Source organism: Varroa destructor, unplaced genomic scaffold (genome assembly GCF_002443255.2).
Source record: "Varroa destructor unplaced genomic scaffold, Vdes_3.0 BEIS01000003.1, whole genome shotgun sequence".
In the NCBI taxonomy this organism is placed as follows: domain Eukaryota; kingdom Metazoa; phylum Arthropoda; class Arachnida; order Mesostigmata; family Varroidae; genus Varroa; species Varroa destructor.
The window spans coordinates 20,734,990-20,749,777 of NW_019211456.1; the positions used below are offsets into that span (position 1 = coordinate 20,734,990).

Consider the following 14,788-nt stretch of genomic DNA (forward strand, 5'->3'; position numbering starts at 1 on the left):
TTCGGTTGCCTGCCAAGTTCTCGAGCACGACTCAGACGCTAAAGAAGCGTTCGAAATTTTTTAAGTTGCAGCAACTATAAAACAGAAGTTGATAGGATAAATCTATACTGCTTGATGACCCCACTACAGTCATACGTATATCAAATACCAGCAGATAAGGATGATTTTTACCTAGATTCGACAATGACCATATTTGATCTAATAAGTATAGTTGAATTCAACAGAGTTAACAGAGAAGGGTTGTAGCATATACCGCAAAAAATAACTAAGATTTTTACTATACTACTTAACCAAGTGGGGCCCTAGTGGGAGAATAATGAGACTGGTCCCAAAGGCAAACTCCTTGAGTCGTATTCGTCATGATAAACTAACCTAGCTTGACAACATTGTTCCTCATTGTTCAAGATTTTACAGCTGTTGTCGCGCGCAAACCGAGGGAATTCGGTTTGGTTTTACTTAATTATGAATTAATATAGAAAATATTAATACTAATTTTTAATAATAATAATAAAAGTCCCCGTGATAGCTTAGTGAATAACGTAAGACTGACTTCGTTTCGCGATGACTGGGTGCCAACCAGCCGTCCGTCCATCTGTCTGTCTGTCTGATGGAGTGCAGGCCTAATGGTAATAACGGACCTAAAACTAGAAACATAAAGAGACTGGTGCAATCATATCAAAGCGAGCATAACATTCTAAACACTTATTTAAGAAGTAGCGAAGAAGAGATTCTAGTTTAATCAATATATCCAAGGGTGAAATGACAAACATTTCCTCCTTATGGAAAAAATCTGTCTTAGTTGCATTTGTAGTTAATTTTGGAAAGTTTCATTCGGGATCGACTGTGAAGATTAGAGAGGCAACGCCGTATACAGTTAATATAAAATTGTTTCCCATTGTGTATCCGGATGTTTGGTAAAAATTTGATTATGAACTTGATTGTTTGTATTGATTTAACAGTACTTGACTCTTGTACCTCTAGTAGTTTTACACCTGTGCTATCCCACTGCCACGTATCGGTATTGAAATAACCCAATTCGTTTCAAATAAATACTACCTTTAACAGCGGATTAGACTGAGCTTAGTCGTTGATTGATCTGACCATTTTACACCTAGTTTCCTAACATGTACTGTGGCTTGACTGCTGATCGAGAACTTTACCTCCTTAAACTCTATTAGTAACACATAATTATATTAACACATAATGACTATTCGGCTACACCATTTCTGTTTTCCTCGTCATTATTATTACTCCATTGTATTAAGCTATTATCCTAAATATCCAACGAACGAATCTTGATTTCATAGTCCTGTCATTCCGTTGAAGTAATCTATTTTCCCATAGACCCCTTCACTTATTTGCGGCTAGCCCATCCTTGTGCCTCGATAGTGTCCGGACAAGTAAACAACCGAGCTCGGCTCTAAAGCTCTAAAAAAGTACAAACACAAGTCAATTCTACCATCCTTATCGTAAAATCACCTAGTTATACTTCCGTCCAAACCGCTCAATCCTGTTACCTTAACTATTACGCTAACGTACTACTCGTACATTTTTATGGCCGGCAACAGGTCTTGGCAAGTTTAACGTCAGCTGATATTCTACACTTTTTATTACGAGTATGTATGATTATAGCAAGAAGTATTAAGTAAGGTTGAAGAATACCCGCACACTGTGCTTGATCAAAAATTGTAAAGGGTCCGCTTTGTTTGGCGGTAGACCAGCATCACCTGATGATATGATTCGTTAATAAGCAGGCAATTGATTATTGATACCCAGCAGGCGTTGTTTAAGATTGAGCTTTTGTGAGAATTTTACAAACGTTGGTTTGTACCGAAGCGAGTTTGCATAGGTGACCACCCTATGCATGTAAAGAGTATGAAAATGTTAGTGATATCTCTTGAAGGCATTTTTCGAAGCCTTTTTTTTTAGAGACTGGGCACCTGTTTTATAGTTGCGTCCAAATGGGAGTAAGCCATACGGGAGAGGGGACTATTTCGATTAGAGGCAGGACTTTTATAAAAGTTGATTGACGATATGTGCACTAATTTGAATGACGACGCATATGAGGCTCTAACTTGCTAACATCAATTCACACAAACCTTACTTCACTTATATATGTAAGGCTAACTGCTACTGGCAGTGCGCTCGATGCACCTAACTTGAAGTCCTTATTGTAGTTTCGCCCCCTACTGCAACGTTCTTGTAATCGTAATAGTCTTTAATTATTCCATTGCTCAGATTCTACATCAACATATTCCAACAAATCGAAATCATTTTGCCAAAAAACCACAGTAACATTTCCCAGTCTCAAAATTGTTTGTCAAACACTTACAAAAATTGTCAAGGGCTGTCAAGCAAATCACCGGAAAGGTCGGTGGCGCATAAAGTAGTTTCTAAAACATAATTATCCGACCAGCTGGCGATCTCAGGGTCACCACCCTACCAGGCTGCAAGGACGACTTCAGGCTGGCCACTTTACGAAGACCATCTAACGTGAACAAGTAGACAAATAAGCATTTAATTTTTGCAGACACATTGAGATAGTCAGACAATCGATCGAGGTTGTTCTTCGATTCCTTAGCCTCTGTTACCTCAAGTGAATATAGCAACAACACCGCACTTACTCTACTAGTTTATACTTGTTTATTATACTATTTAATAATAACTACTTAATATAATACTTAAACAAACGTTTCGTTTACATGCTACGAATCGTGACTGTATTATGCAAATGACATATTAAAAAGTATGTCACAGGTCTCATCGTGGGCGCCGACGTTGTTATTAATTTTTCCTCGTTTTCGTCTTGTTTTCAAATTGATGTGGTCATTCGTGTGGTAATAGGACGCGCAATGTTGTGGCCTTGCTTATCCTTTCAATTTTCTAGCGTCTCATATTAGTGGAATTGTCCGTCTGAGATGACGCTGTTTGCGCATCTTGGCGATGTTTGCTCTTTGCGACCGTCTTCATTTCCGTGCTTGTGTTTACGACTGCTTTTTCGTACGACGACGACAATGGCGGCGGGTCATGGTGAACTAACTTTCCTGAGCAAAACTTCAACGTACAATGTTCACCCTGGACAAATTATCTTCGTTGATGTAACCTATAGCGCAAGATCGTTGAGTTGTCGGATGCTTGCTGCGATTGACGAAACAGGAAGCGGTGCCATTGACAGGATTACTAGTTGGGATGCACCCATCCCGTCACTGCTGTGTACGACTGCTACCATTGCACCCTCGCAAGCCACTTGATCGGATCGGCGTCATTGTCCATCTAGATGGATCTAGCACGTAGGTCGCGAATGGCTGATAGGGCTAGATTGCATTCTACCATGGGCGATGTGTGTCGTCGAGCGGCGTTTAGACATCACCTTGAATACTCCTCCTGGGGTCGTTTTAGGACACGCTACTTACGGTCTAGTTCAGATGTCAAACAAGGCCAGTAACAACATTTAGGCACTCAGTTTATTTCTACTGCCAAAAAACTTAGCGCGCTGAAGTTGGACATTATCACCGAGAGTTGTCTCTTAGTCGCCTTTTAGAGTAGTTGCTGTCCATATGAAAGGAATGCGCCTATGGATTTCTATAGATTCAACTGCCTGATTTCGGCGATGGGTGGGCTAACGATGCGTTTGATTCTAGGTGCGCTTAGAATTGCTGGAGGGGATAGCACTTGATGGACGCTCACGCCGCTGTGTGGAGTTTCTGTGATTGCAAGATGCGACACGCTTGTTGTTTGGAAAATTGTACCCACCATCTTATTGGTTACACTTTGTTTTCCTACCAAGACGGACGTGAAACCGTCTGTCTCTGGTTCAGCAAAATTGGCCGACAAGTAGGTCGGCGCGTTCAAAATCTAAGTGAAAGCGTGTCTTTCTCCACACCGAAATAATGAATTAAATTACCTAATACGATTTTGTGTTATCTTGGAGAGGGAGAACGTCTTTGACGCCGGATCGGATTTTCGGTCGGACGTTAATATTTGGACAAGTCAAAGCGGTCGTTTCCATTGAAGTTGAATAATTATTTCGAATTTTATGGGTTTGTTGATTCATCATTGTCAAGGAAGATATTTCTTACCCGCACCAATCGACGACGACGACAATGCTATCTAATTATCAGCCACAACAGCAGCAGTAAAGGATACTCGGGTGCAATACGGCGTGAAGACAGGAAGATCATCTCTTTGGCGACAGACAAAATGGAAAGGCCCGCATATATCGTAAGCCGCAGCTAGATTTTAGTTCCAATAAACGGTGTGCATTTTACAAATTATTTTTGCTTTACAGGTAGCTAACGAAGCGTTATTTTCGTTTTAGGTTGCGTATTGTAGTCATGGAGCGGCCCTACATATGATCGTATGTACCTATTTGTTCCAACTGAATGAGACCTCTTCCTTTATGCCTAATCCCTCTAGACACATTTGGGAATAAGGGCTACGTATATCGCTTATATGAGTGATAGACTGGGTCGTTAGCATTTTTTTTCTGAAACCTCTGTAGTTCACCTACGCCTGCTACAGGCGTATCACGAGATGACTGCGTATTCTGAATGTTTTCAATGGGGCTAATTTTGCGTTTTTTCGGCTTCTGACGCTGTTCTTTCCGATGTCTTCTAATACGAAACATTTTGAAAAATAGATTTTATAAGGCGATGAACGTATGTACGCATCGGCATTGGAATATCAAACTGTATGGCTAAAATAGATACACCAATGTTGTAAATACGGCGATCTATCATCAGTGGAGTCTAGAAACGGTGTCAGCTATTGCAGGTTGTTTTTTTTAGTGGTGAAATGAGTTATATTTTCTAATACAAACACTCATTGCTTTCGACTATCATGCGCAGTTATTATATTAACTATACCACCTCGACTGGGTGACCTATTATACTATGCCAGTCGACTAGCAAATAATTTCCTTTCTTTATTGATAGATACTGAGCTTCGAAATTTTCGTTCTGATGGCTCAGACAATTATTGTTAGCGGGTTACTACGCAGGGTTGAAAGTTGAGTGTGTACCGAATTATATCTTTTTTCGTCTAGAGGCAGATGAGCATTCTTACTAAAAGAAAGATACTTATACCCGCCGCCGAAGATTATTTGGCCCTTATTTTATTGACAAGTAGCCTTCTTCTGAACCAGATTCAGATACATGAAACAACAGAAAACGAGATGAAAAACAGGAAGTTATTAAAATAATTAAGGAAACGGCTGTTTAGAATAGAGCGACCTTAGTATTTGCATTTACCAAAAACATAAAGTGATCTTTTTTTTTTTAACAAGACCAAATAAACGTGTGATCTATAAGATAGGCATTCTTATTCCTATTCATGTAATAAAAGTTACAAAAGAAAAATACCTGTATTAAAAAAAAATAGAGCTGAAATAGACGAGCTAGTTGTCTACGTGTCGCTCAGATCGCCAGATGGCCAACTCGTAGGCATAAAAGTATGAGGATAAGAAGCGAATTTGTATGAGGAGAATCCGAGATCTTGCGAATAATGGATTATACCTGCAGTGATATATATGGGATCACGTCTATACGTGGATATGTAACCATTGTTATCTTAATGTTTATACAATTATAGGGTGGAACAAAAATCCCCTGGTACATAACTATATGTCTGATATATATATATATATATGTCAAACAGGCAGTTTCTGCGGTTCCAGCAAAACCTCACAACAGTTAACTTTTTGTGGCGCCTTAAACGACGTAATTTTCTTAGCAGACGAGCGAGTGTTTTGGAGATACAATAAGGCAGCAAAAGCATGCATCACATTCTGCGTTGGAAATGAAATTTCATCTACTTAAATGGATCTGGGTTAACTTTGCACCTAGATGGGTCTTTCAAAGCTATCTATCTTTTTGTCAGCCTCATATTGACGTACAGACTCCATATCTCACTGCCCGTCACAGTTCTGTGCAGAAATGTATTATTGTAGTTGTGTGTTGCTCCATGTCGGCCGTGATACTGAGAAGCTGCACTTACTATGCTTTTCACCAACTTTTGGGATACGTATGTTCAACTCCGCTCGATAGTATTTACCATATTTGTAATAGCATTTACATTGGGTACCTGTCTTATGAATATGATTAATATTTTTATAATAGTTTTTTTGCTAACGTAATTCTGTCGCCAGGTTACGAGACCGCCTGCGTTCGACTACCGTGCTGACAGTTAATGAGTTCCTCCAGGAACTCGGGACAGCGGCCTGCATTTGCTGTCTCATTTTCAGTAAATATTTCATAACAGCAGACACCTTTGATTTCGATGCGAGTACTATCATTATATTACGTCCGCACCTACCCAACACCGATACCGAACTCGATTTCACTCCAGGACAACAATATTCTTTCGTTTGGTCCCTGTCTCGTCCTATAGTGACAGTGTGTTCCAGAAGGATTCTTTGCCAATGAAAGCTTTGTAAATTTCCCACAGACTGCACTACACGCATCCAGTTTGGAATCAATTTACGGGGAGTCCATTTTTTACTTGATTCTTACATTCAGATTCCAATTCTAAACACACTACATGTGAAATGCCAATTTTAACCGGCAGAGCTTCTTAGATTTTAAACCTTGCTTTTATGAAAAGTACCCTTGATTGCGGCAAAGCGTCCTTGTCCTTCGGGTCCCGATATCTGGTCACCTTTCTTCTGGCATTCGGCACTGCAGTCTTTTTTCTTGAGACGTTTCTGTTATTCCCATATTGTGCTTCCGCTTAAGGCTAATGTCTTTACTCATTTTCTCACAGCACTGTGGCTTTCGAGAAACAAGGACTTCGCCACAGAGCGTTAATCTTCAATACCAAAAAACGTCTTTCTTGCTGAGCTCACTTCTTTCATAATCAGTTTAGCCTGGTTATAGAAGTTGTTTTTATTTCAATGTGATAAATATGAAATAAACGAACCTTCTCGCGATTTTAATGGGATAAAGGTGCACTTAAAGCTATTGAAGAGAGCCAATCCAACCATCTTTACCACAATCGAATGGAAATTTTTAGCTAAGAAATGCTGTGTACAACGACCTAGTCTTATAGGGAGTTTTTCGCATGTAATCCCCTAATGAAATTAGATGCAGTAGCATAATTTCGTAAGTATATTGTACTGCTATCGACCTTGTGCGTGTATTGTCTTGCGTATCTGTAAATTACGTATAAATTATTAGCTAACGCATATGGTGATTGAGCGCAACTTAAAGAATTGAAATTACACACGATAAAGAATTGCTTTTGCATGTGTTTTTTTTTGCTCGAGCTGCGCAGACAACATAATCCTGTTTTTTGCGCCCTCTCGCAAGGCTCTACGATGATCAGGCTTCTTATCGGTCCTTTTGTTCTAGCCAGGAGCACTTGAGTGACATGCAACTTGAACGATTCGCACGAACGATTTAGCTAGGAGGTCAATTAGATTGTATTCTAAAGTTATTAATAGCTACATCTCTTTGCCTCTCAGACACACACCAAGTCGTGAATCACGGCTTCGATGTTGCGATGATATCGAAACTTTGAAGTTAAAATATTAAAATTTATGGGAAACGTAGGACAAAAGTAGGACGCATATTTTAGAATATCAATTCAACATGCTTGTAATGTAAGCCCTAAAGAGGATTTTTATAAATTAGACACTATCTTGTCTTTTGTGCTAGTTTTTGAGAATAGTACTACTGTACAAGAGGTAAGGATAAGGCCAGCAACAATTATAAAATACATATATGTTCCATTGAGGGCCCCACATATAGTACTTAACGATACTTTAAAATTACATTATTTGTTATTGATAAATCATACTCACTACAGAATTGTCAGCGTATAGTTCTGATTCTATAAGTATGCGATTATTATATTAATTATATTGTTAATTCCTCGAATAGAGTCAAGATTGTTTTTCTTTTTATTTTGTAAAATTGTATAACAAAAATCAGTCACTCCTTTTGGCCGCATATAGCCGTAAACACATTTATTGATAGAGAGAATATAAACACACGTACGGCTACAAGATGCGAAGCTGCAAAACGTTCGTTCCTGCCAGGTGACGAGGAGACTCGAAGCGGAGATTAGAAAGAGTCGGAGTTGATGTCCGACGAAATCAGATTTTGATGTGTACGCAATTCGCTGAGGGCCGCCCAGGATGCTATTTATAAGCTAGTATTATATCATCAACCGGCGCAACCATACTGTAGGAAACGTTCTGTATGTGGTAGGGCATCGAGTCTATAGGTGCTGAGACCGAGAAAAACTTCAAGGATGTTTCCAGAGCAGTTTTCTGCGGACGAAGCAGAAGCTTGCCTAAACTCTTCATGCCGTAAAGAGACTGAAAGGTTTGTGAGGCCGAAACAGGAATTAATATTATGCAAGTGGGTGGTTCTTTCCTCCAGTTTGCTACCTCCATTACGGCAGCTAGCTCAACGTTCTTTATCGAGCCCTTTAGCAATGTACGGAGTTATAAGCTGAAATGGCCGAATTCCAAAACCGGTGACTGCACGAAGCAAAAAAAACTCACGTTTTCTCTTATCGTAGCCGACATTGATGCGTATGAAGAAAATGGCCGTCAGTACAGTATTTAGGAGGGTCTGGAGAGATGTTCGCTTGACCTCGTATTTGCAACGTAAGGCGCAATCTGTTATACGGTCTCTGATTCATATCTCCTTGGCCTTCGAAAGGATAACAGTTCAATATATCTAAATATTATCGCGTGAACAGACGACATATTAAAACACCTGCGGAAATTGTTCAGCAGTTAGAGGGTGCTTTTCTTCAGAAAAAAGTTCTAGACTAGAATGGCGTGCCTAAGCTTGAGGGCCTACACTAGCTGCCCTTGACGGTCGTGGGCCTGTTATGGCACTCTTTAGAGCAGGTGAGCTGTTCACAGCGACAGGAAGAGGGGTATGACCGCTTCGTAGAGGGGCTAAGCAAACCGACGAAACCTTGGCCTCATCAACGGGGCCGGAGCCGTGGGACACAGAAAACTTCTTTTGCATTAAAAAGCATGTATTAGCATTTCCTAAGGATACACTCCGTTTGTATAAAGAAGTAAATCTTTGAGGAACATACATAGCACAACGTTTAACCTACTAGTGGCTACGAAATCGAGTATGATCATTTATGTTAAAGAGACATATATATATATATATATCGCTAGTTAACTGAGATATTGCATATCCTTGCTATAACGTAGCAATGTTGTCCTTGTCAAAAGGACACATACTTATTTTCAAGCTTACTATACTAAAGATCGGCCAGCACCGATTCATATACCGTACCATTTTCACTAAGTAAGAGCAAATCTATGTACCTTTGAATATTGTAGTATTTTGCGATATTAATATGAGTCATAGCGTTTTTCTCAGTTTCCCTTGGAAACTTAGTCGGTTGTCCAATGGTTAATTGCTAAATCCGACATTTGCTAGAAAATCGGGCAGTATGACACGATGCTCTCCTCTACCCATTTGAGCTTCCCCTTATCAGCTTAGGTCCAGAAAGAGAAACCTTTATCACTACCAAACTATGCTTGTAAAATTGAAGCGATGCCATCAAGTCCTACGAAACGATTGGTGCCGAATATTTTTATATAATAAACCCTGCAAAACTGTAAAGCTATTAGTCACGGACGTAAGTTTACAGATATATAGTACACTCTGATAGGCAATGCGTTAGCAATATAACAATTACTATAGTGTTAACAATGAAAAGAGTACACTGGGATATAGAGTCTATCGGAATAAAGTTCAAGCCGATAAGATAGATTTAATTAAACATAGCTCCTATTGGGTGAATCGATAAGCCTGACACGGGATTGCTATTACATGAACCTATTTTTACCTTATTGAAATAAAAAAATACCAAACAAAATCATTTTGATCAGGAAAAGGCCATTATCACGTACACGTTCGAGCCACTAGTCCCACGCTATACATATGTCTCTGAGGGCGCCGCGTACTCGCCACGTAAATCTATAGTTGATCTTATTCGACTTTATGGTTGGTGTGCCCATGACGTTGCGTAAATGTACCATGATTGTATACAAGCACGGCTCGATTTCTAGATAAGATCAATCATTAACTTATCTGTATTTTCATCAGGTATTAACATCGGAACAAAAGTTGTTTCTTAATACTTTCGAATCGCGCAAAAGAGCTCCGACTTGTGGACCGCTAAATTTGAAGGCAGTACACACATTTTGACGAAGTAGAAAGTAAATATTTTCTTAACAAATTAGGAAAAAAAGAGCTTCTAGGAATGAAGCAATGGCCGACGGCATTTCCAGCCATCGTAATATCAGTATCTTTTCAACGTCGGAATAGCGGCTGTATTTATACTCATTTTTTGGACAAGTCGTTCATCGATGCCTCGAGCAAAAATTATCGTATCATTTTAGCCGCGTCATCAAGATGGCCATTTGTAAATTTCTACTATTACATTTATTATTATATTTTAATACAATATTACTGAGAAATTCAGGTTATAAAGAATCCCATGACACAGATTCGCAAAATCAGCTCCAGACCATAATAAAGATACTGATATTACCTTCATTTAATGTGATTAAATCGCATACGCCATATTAATGTAACACCTGGAAACATCGACAGTTATCACTGTTTCATAATAGCATTCCACTACTAGGAAAAAATTCTCTGCTGATCACTGATCGTTTCTTCCCTATCGTGCTTCTGGAAGGTCAACAGAAACATTTCTAATTCGGGATTTTGTTGCAGAGGCCCACGGTGCGCTCACTCTGGCTGTTGCTGATTTGATACGAAACAACGTGGTAAACCCAGAGTGGTACGCACAAGTTCACCATTAGTACAACAATATTAGATCTTAAAAGGTACCATGACAGTAAACCTGACCGCGCTTCAAATATGACCAGCATTAAAAACAGAGGGGTTGTTATTGATTGATGCACATTGAATATGTGCGCATAGTAAACTCGATCAGTTTATTGCAGGTAAAAAATATATTATTTATAAATAAATAAAATCCTTGCTTAGAACTCGCCTACAGCGATCACGTTATTAATGTTTATTATAAGAGCGTCTTATTATATGTGAAACTTTCGGCACACGCATTTGCCCTAGGTAGTGTTTTCTGCCTGGGTCTGGTAGCCGTTCGTGAATGATTCGACACGTGGGGAGGTACATGTTTGTGTCCCAATACTTTCTCTACCGTGAGATGATTATTCCAATCGCACGTGCCCTATTTGCTTGTCTTATCAGATTTCTCAATAAAATTAGGTTCTATGCTACCTATGTTAGAGGAATACAGTTCTGAATATCTCAGAGTTGAAGCGTAATGTGTATTAGGCTATCCGAATTTTTAAATTGGATAAGCTTTGATTTACGGATCGCCAAAAGACCAAATTCGGCTGATAGATGCACTACTCCGCTGAGGACCCGTGAGTGAAAATGGCTGGCTGGTTTCTGGAACGTGGCAGTTTGGAGCTAGCGGTAGGGTGTTTGATGTGTGCCCTTTAGAATGCTTGTGTCTGAGCCACTAGTAACTATAGGCCTTTCTCGTAGACTATTTGTTCTCTAAGCGTGGATGATCCCGATTTGAAAGGAACGCGGTTACGGTACCATCGTCTATGCATTTCCCGTAAATAGTTATAATTTACATTTGTTTTGCTGCACGCGAGCTAGTCGGGTTAATGTGCCTTTTTCCCTAATAAGGCTCATTTTTTGGGGTAGTATTGAAAACTTAATTTTTATAGTCGCAAGATGTACAACATAGGGCATGCAGCGACGTTTTTGTAACTTTCGTAAAAATGATAGTTTTGTCCAGATGCGTCAAAAAGTTAGCTTAAATATGCGCTGTCTCGTTGACGGTTATAGAACTGCTGAAGTTCCTTACGGTAAAGACCAGAAGCACGGAGCGGGAGTATTTGCCTCTTCGTGCAGTTTACGCTCCAATCGAGGTCGAACTTGATGACTGCTTTATCTCGTAAATGGCATTAGTTGCAGTATTATAAAAAAGAAAAAAAACGCAAATTTGCTTTCCGTTACGTAGTCTCGTATGTTTCAATATCTGCTTTGCCTTTATCTAGGAGCGTTCTAGTAATGACATTGTTGCAAGTTGTTCGAAGACGCAAGTTTGAATTTAAAGCGCAGCAGTGACGACTGAACCTAGAACCGTCATAGAAATGAATCAAGTATAGCATAAAAGTTTCAGTGACAGCGTACAATCTGGCTTGCTATTCACATTAGGAAGAATCATGTGTACTCAAACTAACTACTTCACGAATCGTCAATGTCGACATCTTCGTTTACGCCCAACTAAATATGTAATCCCCGCCCTTAGTCTGATAAATTTAAAATCCTGCAGAACGATTACCTTGCATACTTGGGTTTGCTTTATGTGTATTATTAATTAACCAAACACAATTTTTACTTGAACAACACCGAAAAGATCTTGAACTGTAAAGATAGGAGGGCTCTTTGTTAAACAATGCATAGCAACGGTAGTAGATTTTTACAACACGGATATCTCAACTTCTGCCCCGAAAACTCGTTTTTCTAAGCCTGCATTAATGCTCGAATGACCCTTGCTATGTAACTTAGCGATATTGCTCCTACATTGCATACGAAGTAGCACAACTGACCCGTAAGTAGACTAATAGTTACTCGAATCGACGATGATCTGTGCAAGGTAGTGCCTCTTCATTATGTGGCGCCCTCTTAGCTTCTCCAGCCCAGACCACTTAGATATGACGGCAGAAATGAGCAAACCTCTGGCTTTTTCTCTTTCCGAAGCCCGGTATTATTGGCCATTACTCTGACCGGTTATGTATCTCATCGAATATGGTATGAAGCATACTTGTTTACGGGTGCTGGCTATCATACTCGGTTGATGAATGCGCGAGGCAGTTTTTTTGGCGTGCGGCACAAAGCTCCCATTACGTTCGGGATTGATTTGCCCTTTACAACGTTATCTATTTCTGCGCAAATCGGCTGTCATGTGTGGTGCAAGACTAATGAAAATGCGAAAATAAACAAGGCTCGTTTTGAGATTTGGGAAAGTAGGGCTAATGGTAACGTAAATGTCAGTTATGTGACAAGATCAGGTTTTTTAGATGTAGTAGAAGGGTTCTATTCACTCTTCTGCACTAACCTAAGTAGTCGACCAAATAAGCTGACGTGGCCGACTATTACTGCTTAAACGCACTGCCCCAAACAACGGGACTAGTCAGCCAGATCTTAAGTCTTCAAATGATTGTATTAATATGAGGTATTGGCAATTTAGCGTACCGAATTCAGTGGTTGAATTGAGTACTGAAAAACTGGTTTTGGTAGAACAGCTAGAAAACGTAGTAAATCTCTACAGACATCAGGTGCTGGGACACGGAAGAAAGACGAAGCTGGCACGCTCGTTGCCGGTAGACGTTTCTTGCGACCTATTCAAAAATATATTGAAATATAAATGTTTAAAATTTACTGAAAGATACACCTAGCAATGTGACATTTAAACAAAACATGGGGTCGTTCCCTATGTCAAAAAAAAGCAGGCGTACTGTTGAGGAGAGCACTAATGATTTGGTCGATTACTTACGGATTTTGTTGAAAGCTTTTCGAAGGGTATGGAGACCGCACGACAAAGATAAACTCTGAGGGTGTACACGTGCAACGAAGGAATAAACACATCAAAAACCAATGATATATCAGTGTAACGAAGTGACTGTCGCCACTGGACCTGAGCCCTATCAAAGAGCGCAACGCATGTTCAGCATTCGTTCCATAAGTACCTATAGCATTTCCTATTCATCGTTTGTTTGAACCGAGCAGACACGATTCCTCTATTCTTCTTCTATTCTATTCTATCCAAAGTGAGATTTAGGCCTGTCTTTCGCGAATTCGAAATATCATAGCTTGTTGCGATCGTTGTGACACTTCATTGCCGTGTCTGTTACCCCGCTATTATCATTGTTCCACGGTGTAGCTTCACGATGTGCCTTAGCCGCTTTTCTCATCTAGAAAATGTTTTTTTTTTTTATTACTCGTACAGCACACGTGAACAAACGTCAGATATCGCAACGGAAAATGAGCTTGTTTAGCTGAGAACTTAAACGTAATAACACCGTTGTAGCGCATTATATAGCGCTTGCAGTTTAGCTTGTCATCATTGTCTGATGTACAAATGTAGGCACGTAATATAGACGACTACGTACATATTGTACGTAAATCGAGCATATCCAAATTGCGCGGCCAGAGTTTCAGTCGTAGCAGTTATGTGACTATCCAAAAAAGAACCGATAGTAAAATATAGGGAATGTTAAATTAATGCAGAGAAACTATAACAGAAATTGCTATAGCCTTTAATGGGAGCGATCGCGCAGCGTTGAACTTGGGCGGGAATCGAAATAACGAAAAACTAAATATCGGGCTAGTACAAGTAGCTAGAACGAGCGGAAAAATATAACAATCTATAGTGGTATCCGTACAATAAGACACCTTTAAGGAAAGGGAAAAATCACGTGATAAGATATAATGCATTAACCCTTAAATAGATACGTCGTAGCGTCAAATGGTAGGCAGGCAGGCAGGCTTAACAAAGGTTTAAGAAACTTTCGGTTGGAATTAGGTAGCGTATCAAACGATCCCTGCTCCACTAACAGTCTCAGCGAACCCGAAAGCACTATTTAATATGTGTTTTATTCGAACTCCTTTGTCCCGTTGCGGCTTGCGGTATATCGGGAGAGTTTCTATCGGTTCGCTTATCCACCGTACTTATAATAGATAGCAGCAAATTAGTGCTCCGGCAGAAAATGTATCAACTCTGGTTAACGCAC

The 14,788-nt window shown here is 39.7% G+C and overlaps 1 long non-coding RNA gene across 2 annotated transcripts; it reads right to left on the minus strand.

The window, feature by feature from the left end:
- Window positions 1-7,852: 7,852 nt before the first annotated feature.
- Window positions 7,853-14,390, minus strand: LOC147756660 (uncharacterized). Of its 2 annotated transcripts, none has more exons than XR_015323925.1 (3): window positions 13,552-14,390; window positions 8,507-13,396; window positions 7,853-8,317 (listed from the first exon to the last, which is right to left on the minus strand). It is a non-coding gene; the product is annotated as an uncharacterized LOC147756660 (long non-coding RNA). The 2 variants fall into 2 exon arrangements; XR_015323926.1 differs by having other exon boundaries at window positions 7,924-8,657; window positions 13,251-13,396.
- Window positions 14,391-14,788: the final 398 nt, after the last annotated feature.